Raw genomic sequence first — 9,016 nt, 5'->3', positions numbered from 1 at the left:
AATTCAACTGTTGAGACAAATTTTTTTTTGATTTAAAATCTTTTCTTTAAAGTATGTGTGTTTGTGTGTGTGTGTGTATAGTTATATTTATTTATTTTGAGAGAGCATTCATTAGCAACTGAGGGCCTGGAAGCTTGCACAAGAAGGGGAGGGGCAGAGAGAGAGTGAGAGCGGGAATCCCAAGCAGGCTCCATTCTGTCAGCGCAGACCCAACATGGGGCTCAAACCCATAAACCTGAGAACATAACCTGGGCCAAAATCAAGAGTCAGATGCTTAACTGACTGAGCCACCAAGGCGCCACTTAAAATCTTTGCCATTTAAGAAATTTCTTCTTAGAATGTAGTACATCTACCTGGGATATTGAATACATTGGACCAGTGTTTATCAAATGGATATCATGAAACAAGATGTAGATATAATTACCAAATCTGGAAATCCTCTAGAAGAATTTAATTTTAATAATATAATGATAATATATGCATATTCTAGATCATCTGAATGACTATCTTATCAATGAGTACTTTCTTCTAATTTAAAGCCTGAATTTGTTTTTTGTTGTTTTTGGTATCAACTGTTATTACTTTAATTGTCACTGACTCATTAATGATGGGATCCTTTAAAAAAAAAAAAAAAGGCCAAATACTATTGCTTCAGTTTACAAGCCAAGTTTCTTAAAAATTTAAAGTACAAAAAGAGATGGAAGAATTGAGTTCTAGCAAAGGGTAATGGAAACAGATTGTACCTGGATAATTACTATCTGGGTGACTACTGATTTGAGGCAAATGGATATTTAAATCCTGCCCTTGGGGTGGTCAAATTGAAAGCAAGTTTCCTTACATCAATTATTTCCTGAATTTGAATTAAAGGTCATTTTTTGTCCATTAACTTGTCCCTTAGAGAAAAATATTGATGGCTCTAATTCCCAGTAGTGAAAAATGGGATGCCTTCCCCTATTGTGAGAAATTAAAATTGTTTGAAGTTATTTTTCATCACAGGATCACATAGTGGCTTACTTTTTATTTTTAAGAGTTTGTGGACTGATTGCTTACATACAGACTAGGTTTAGAAGATTCTTAGGTATTGATTTAAGAGTCTCAAAGTATATAAATCCAGAAAATATGTTTTCCTTTCTCCTTACACCATTGAGCTTAATCAGTTCTCCTGAGTTTAGGATATCATTTGAATTTCTGCGAAAAACATGGCTAAAAGCTCTGAGGATTCTATGGTTGTCATGGTCAATAAGACCCATTAGTTAATATAATGAATCTGTTACTAGAAACCAGAAACAGCAGTTTCTTTGATGAAGCATCCATGTGAATGGACCCAAAATTCTGAGTTGTTCCAGTTGTTACTGTACTGTGAGTACATCTATGTCCAACTACCCTCAATGTGGCTGGGAAAGACAATTCATGCATTTGGAGAAATCCAAACATTTTGGAGAAATTTTTCCTAAGAAAACCGTGGTGGTATTCCACTGTTTACCACACAGTGCAACTCTTGTGCTGCACCTTCCTTTTAAATTCTGATTTCTCTCTTTGACTTTCGTTTCCATTTCTCTGATTCTAAAACCTTATATTTTTCTTACTTTTTATTACATTCTCCTTTTTTCTTCATCTTTCTTCATTTGCTGGTAAAGTAAGGAGAGAGGAGAAAGGATTTTTATTGATGCTGGCATTTATATATGCACAGTAGTTCATTAATCCACATATCCTACAAGATAGGTAAACTGAGTCCCCGAGTGTGTAAATAACAGCCTTGAGACAACTGATAAATGATAGAGCCACTTTTGAATTCATGTGGTAGCCACAAGTATCCCATGCTTAGAATATTATTTTTCTTGCTATATAATATCTTATATAATATAGGTATCAACTATCCATCTTATCTGTATATGTCAGTGGTGGTGCTAAAAATATATCTTTTCTTCCTTCCTTCCTTCCTTCCTTCCTTCCTTCCTTCCTTCCTTCCACCCTATCCCATATCTGAAGAAAAGAATATTGATTTAATATTCAATATTTGGGTTCCAAATATTTGTTGAGTAGAAAACATGTCTCAAAAGCTCAACATTAGAATATTTCTATTCTATTCGTAGGTATATAGAATATGCGATATTTATGACCACAGATATAAGATACAATCAAAGTGCCTAAATTTAATTTACTTTTTATTAAATGACCCAAATCCAAAGTTCAGAAACATGAAGAAATGTGTACATGCTATCAGTACTGGAAAGCATACAGTGCTGGCCATCAGAATTTATATTCTTCAGTAATAGAATTAACATCATTTCAGAAGAAAAAGGGTAATGACAGATATAAAAATTAAGCTTACTTAGACATAAGGATTACAAACTGAGTGTATTTATTTTTTGAGGTAATCATTGCATGTGCCAGAGATCTATAAGAGATTGGCCTCAGAACTTACTATAGGGACTTTATCCTTTCCTCTACAAATTGCTCAGTTCCACCAAAGCAAAGACACTATTCCCCACTGAGGACTAAATAAATGACAAGCTTGAAGTGGTGAAAAATAAATTCCTTCTCTGAGTAACTTGAGTAAAAAGCTGTCTGAACAAAAATCACACATTTCTCTCCACATAATAGAAACTTACCGCTTTTTACCATACTGTACTTATTTGAGAAGAAAGAAGCTTGGGAAATTCATCATCAAGAGAAGGATATTTGGAATATTAATTCTATCACACCCAACAAATAATCAAGAAGAACATTGGGAATAAGGATCATTTGGCCTATTCATTTCCCCCAAACCTTTATCTATGTTATTACAAGCCATATATTGTTCATACATATAAACATTTTCTGGTAACCAGGGAACAATTTATTTATGTACTTTATTTTCACTGCATGTCTATAAGAATGCAAAAATGTAAACATTGATCTACATAATCATATACATATATTAAGTGAAACTTCCTGCAACACTGTGAATCAGATCATTAAAAAATAGTAAAATTGCGGTTAATGGCTTATTAGCTGAAAGTTGGTATTTTAATTATTCTAGGTAGTTTGAATTCATGAATAACTTATTAGTCACTCATATTTTGTTTTTTTTCCCATTCAAAATAATCCTGATGAGCCTCTGATATTTAGATCATAGTCTTCAATGCTTCTTTATTTGAATTCTTACTAGAAAGCTCTGGGAAATGATATAGCCAGCCAGAGTAGATGGAGTTGTTGTTACAGCTCACCATCAGATTGTGTAATACACTTTTTAAGAAAAAAATGTACCAAAAAAAATGTAATGCAGAATACTAGAAGCAAGGTTTTTTTCCAAAGTAGAGGACATGAAAAGATACTGAATTATAGGAAAATTATATGTATATATTTCCCATCTTCTTGTTTCTAGGCTCTAAAGAAAGAACTTTGACTAGGAATCATGAGGAGACCTGGGTTGAGCTTTGAACTTACACCAACAGATTTTCCTTGACTGTATTTCTTCACCCTGTTACAATTCTCTTCATCACTGCCATCAAACTCTTCAATGCCTTTCTTGCCACCATTTTGCTTACTCACCCATCCCCCAAAATACTGGCTTCTTGCTTTCTTGGAATATATCAAGATCTTGTCTGCCTCATTGACTCTGCAAATTATTTCTCTTCTTTCCATTTTATCTAACCATGTCCTAAATCATTCTTCAGGTCTTAATTCATAATCACTTTCTCAAATAGACTTTTTCAAGTCCACCATCTATTTGGGGTTCCTGAATAACTTGTTCATGGAATCATGTTACTACCAGCTACTATCACTATTTATAAATGTAAAATTTATTTTCATGATTGTCTTATTATTGTCTAGAGAGTGTAGGCTTTATGTTTCATTAAAACAGAGTTTGTCTAGCACATTGTAGATGCTCAGTAAATATGTGAGAACTGATAGAAGAATAAATTAGTAATAGAATAATTGAGGTAGGATATATGGTCTTTAAGATCTCATCCATCTCGAGCAGTCTATAATACTGTGGGTAAATTTGTTGTTTCATTTCTACGTGAAGCCAGTCCTGAAGGAGATTTTATCGTAAGCATGCTTTGTGCACACAGTCAGTAATTGCAAGAGAGTTTCTTAAAGCAAACTCTGACTATTGGACTTTCATTTAGCCATTCATACCAAGGGGTTAATCTCTAAAACATAAATCTAATCCCACACCTTCTTACTGAAACCCTGACCTGGCTCTTCATTGTATTTGCATGAAATCTAAACACCTTGGAATGATATGCAAATCCCTCCAGATCTGCTTATTCTTTCAGACTATAGTTAAGACAGATGTCCTGCATTTGACATTTAAGACCCATGTACAGTTTCTGAAATTCATGGTACTTTTAATTTTTTTTTCACTTGGTGTCATGTCTTTGTACCCGCTGTGTCCACTTTTTAGAAAGCTCTCCCTATTCAGCTTTTGTTCATTAGGCAGATTCCAACTCAACCTTCAAGATTTTGAATGCTTAGTCATTTTTTAATCTTTTCAGAAAGACCAGAGAACTTTATTACATGCCTACCTCTATTGTAGGATTTAACAGATTTCTGTAGTCATTAATTTACAGGACCATTTTCCCTTCACATTGTCAATCCTGAAGAACTGGGGTTGCATTCTTATCATGTATCTTCTCGGTTTCCAGTGCAGTGCCCAGCACATGTTAGGCAATTTGTGAATGTGGAATGAATGAATGGATGAATGAAAGTGAGACCCAAATTACTATTTTGAAGGCTAAGTCCATGTTTTCTAGTGCTTCAGGTGTGGGAGAAATTGGTCTCTAACCTCCCAGTTTTATTCTAATATTCTAAGGTTTATTGATAATGAATCACTTTATGGACTTGCCTTTATAAAGTTAGTAGCTCAAATTAACATTTTTGGATAATTTTATTGATAAATTATTTTATTGTTTTTCTTTCAGCATTTACATTTTTATTTTTTGCTATTTTCCTAAAATTAGCTCACTCAAACTGGAGAGAATTATCTGTGTAGAAATAGTATTCCCCAGATATTGGTGATCATAATTCTGAATATCTCAGCTTCTTTTGTAAGGTTTTAAAATCTGAGGATTATTTTTTAACCCTTTATTCAATCTGGCATTCATTATTGCTTTAAATCTTTGTTTCCTATACTTATTAACTTATAACTACTTCATTATTCATTGAAGTTACAAATTCATTACTGATTTTTTTTCCCTATGGTAAAAATGCATGATCAGTCCACAGCTTCTTTCAGTGGAATATTCATTTTATTTTTTGGCATAATCATAAATTCTGTTCCTGTTGTCCAAAATGTCGGAAATAAAATCAAACATTTTTGCTTCTGATTATAATGAAAAAAGTCTACATCACATCATGATGTGGTATTCACTAGTATGTTTCCTCTTTTCTGTCTGATCTATGGCTAACTCTTAAGACAAATACCACCCCTCTGAGGTCTCCGGACCCTCCAGCAAGTCATGGAACTCAAATCAGTCCATTTCAGGTGTAGGTGCTCAGAGTTGGGCTCATGTCACCTCTTATTGCCATTTATTTAGTGTTAAACACCTGACATTCTGATGATGGACTGAAAAAATTCAACCAATATTTCCTTTTAAGTAAGGATGATGAAATATCAGAGACCTCAATACATGGTGCAAAGAACAAAACTCCCATCTTTCAGGTTTGTACTTGTAAAACAAATGGAATCTCTAATAAAGACAGAGAAAAAAAGGACAGTTTTGCATACACATGTTTCAGAACTAGCCTACACTAATAAAACACAACTTTGAAAGGAAGAAAAGTAAAGCCTTTCCCAATACTTTAATAGTTTTATTTTAATTATTTCTATTGGCTGATGAGCCAAGTGCTGATGTGCCCTTGTTCCAGTCTGGCCTCTAAATTATTTCAGAACCAGCATTGGATTGAGCCTCCCTGGGGCTGTGAAACAGCAGGTGGCCCTTCAGCTGCCGCCTGGGCATTTTATGAATGATTCAATTGCTCCCCATAGATTGCTGTTCCTTCTTGCTGAGAGTCAAACTGCCTTGACTGAATGCTCCAGCAGCAAGACTTTTATTGATAGAAACATTGTAAACTGACAAGAGTTGGTATTTGATAACCAGGAAGGCTCGTTCCCTAATTTCAGGTATAAGCAGCGGGACTGGTGCTGTGAGTTGGTAGGGTCTTTGGTAGGATGAGGGATTAGAAGGAAGATGTGAGAGTCAGTCTCTCTAGTAAGCCATTTTATGCCTAGAGATAATTCAAAACATTTAAAAACAAAAACCTGATAGCTCAAGAATATCTACACCCCCTCCTAATGGAGTAAAATATGTGACTACAAACTAGAGTTTACACAAGCAACCACGCAATTGAAGTGTACAGAAGTGTGCAAAAAAATGTTTGCAGGAATACTTATTAATTACTCTGTTTATGGAAAAAGCATCTGAAAGGGGAAAAATAATTGAGGAGAGGTCTTGAGGAGGAGTAAAGATGCATTTTTACTTTATATATTTTTAAAAATGTTCTATTAAAAATGCTAACTTTGTTTTCTAAAAAAATAATTTCCTGACTACAAATCCCCTCCTTTTTTGGTAAATACCAGCCTAGGTGAGCTTCTCTAGCCTTACTTACAATTTAACTTACCAGCTTTGTGATTACTAATATTTTTAAAAAGGTGCTAAAATCCTTAGTATATGCTTTAATTGCCCTTTACCATTAGTAGGGCAAGGCAAATTATTGACCAACTGGAGGAAATCATATTCAGGGGACAGCAGAAGGTCCCCAACTAACCTACCAGTGGCCATTGTCATCATCATCATCATTATCATCATCATCAACATCATCAAACAGCAGTTTTTAAACAGTCCATCTGAGCATGGCATGGCATTCCGCAAGGTTAATGAAACAGAGTGTCAAGGACTGCCGTTTCACTATTCCCATTCACACCAGAGACTACACATCAATAGAACACACACATAGAAGTATAGACCTACCACTATAAAAACACTGGCTCCAAAACGATTTTGGAGATAATATTGGTCATTACTAAGGGAGGAAAACAAAATGCCACATAGGGCATTCTTTTACGTTTTCCTTCTTTAAGAAGGACTTTATCAGGAAGTTTGAAAAAAACATTTTGTGATACTATGGTTCTGGTCTATAGAATCTTTGTTAAATTTTTCTTTGAAGTACTAACATTATCATAGAATAGTTACTTGCAAATAACAAAAGCATAATAGTTCTTAGTAAATACATTTTTGCTGCTGACCAGTATAAGACATATTCTGGTTATATTTATTAGAATATTTCTTTTTGTTGGCTTAGGATGAATACTCTTTTTCTTCACTGAATTTTCTATAATTGAGCTTAAGAAACATCAAAGAATATACATTTTTTAAAAAATATAATTTATTGTTAAATTGTCTTCCATACAACACCCAGTGCTCATCCCAACAAGTGCCCTCCTCAGTGCCCGTCACCCACTTTCCTCTCTCTCTCACCTCCCCATCAACCCTCAGTTTTCTCTTTGTATTTAAGAGTCTCTTATGATTTGCCTCCCTCCCTCTCTGTTTGTAACTTTTTTCTCCCTTTCCTACCCCCATGGCCTTCTGTTAAGTTTCTCAAGATCCACATACGAGTGAAAACATATGGTATCTGTCTTTCTCTGCCTGACTTATTTCACTTAGCATAATACCCTCCAGTTCCATCCATGTTGCTGCAAATGACAGGATTTCATTCTTTCTCATTGCCAAGTAATATTCCATTGTATATATAAACCACATCTTTTTTGTCCCTTCATCAGTTGATGAACATTTAGGCTCTTGCCATAATTTGGCTATTATTGAAAGCACTGCTATAAACATTGGGGTCCGTGTGCCCCTATGCATCAGCACTTCTGTGTCTGTTGGGTAAATTCCTAGCAGTGCTATTGCTGGGTCATAGGGTAGTTCTATTTTTAATTTTTTGAGGAATCTCCATACTGTTTAACAGAGTGGCTGCACCAGTTTGCATTCCCACTAGCAGTGCAAGAGGGTTTCTGTTTCTCCACATCCTCGCCAGCATAAAAATATACGTTTTTATTTCTGTTGTTGATCCCAACAATTATTTTTATTTCTTATAATTGGCTTAAAAGTTGATTTTGTCTTCATACTTTACAAGAAAACACAAAAGTGAATTTGAAATTTGATACTGTAAGACTCCATAAAAAGCATCTTTTTGGTTATTGGTGCTCATAGCTCCAACAAAATCTCCTTGAAAATTATGTAAATTTATCCTTCTGAAAATTACAACTGTTATTTCTTTTTTATTAAGCTCCTTTTTGAGGGCTTGGGGAGGAATCATGTAAGTCTTTCTTACTTAGATGTTTAAGAAGGCCAGGTAGAAATTGAGTCATGTTTGTGAGAGCTTGTTAACACACACAATAGAGAAGCAGCTTAGGATTTCAGAATCACTTTTTTAAAAAAATTTTTTTATTTTATTTTTTAGAGGAGTTTTTGGTTCTTATCAAAATTGAGAGGAAGGCACAGAGAGTTCTCAAATATTCCCTATCCTCACATATGCATAGCTTCTCCCATTACTAACATCCCACTGGAACAGTACATTTGTTGCAATTGATGAACGTATGTTGACACATCATTATCACCCAAAGTCCACAATTTACTTCAGAGTTCATTCTTGGTGTTGTACATTGTATGGATTTGGACAAATGTATAATGACATATTTCTACCATTATATTCTCAGACCAAATGTTTCCATTGCCCGAAAAGTCCTCTGTGCTCCACCTGTACATCCCTCTTCCCACTAACTACTGGCAACCACTGATTTTTTATTGCCTTCATAATTTTTCCTTTTCCAGAATGTCATATAGTTGGAATCCTAAAGTATGTAGTCTTTGAAGATTTACTTTTTCACTTAGTGACATACTTTTAAGTTGCCTCCATGTATTTTCATGAGTTGTCATATAGCTCACTTCCTATTATTCAGTGCTGAATAATATTTCATTGTTTGCATGTGCCACACTTTATTTACCTATTCATTTTCTGAAAGATG

Source organism: Panthera onca, chromosome A1 (genome assembly GCF_046562875.1).
Source record: "Panthera onca isolate mPanOnc1 chromosome A1, mPanOnc1 haplotype 2, whole genome shotgun sequence".
Lineage (NCBI taxonomy): Eukaryota > Metazoa > Chordata > Mammalia > Carnivora > Felidae > Panthera > Panthera onca.
This window is presented reverse-complemented; position numbering follows the sequence as displayed.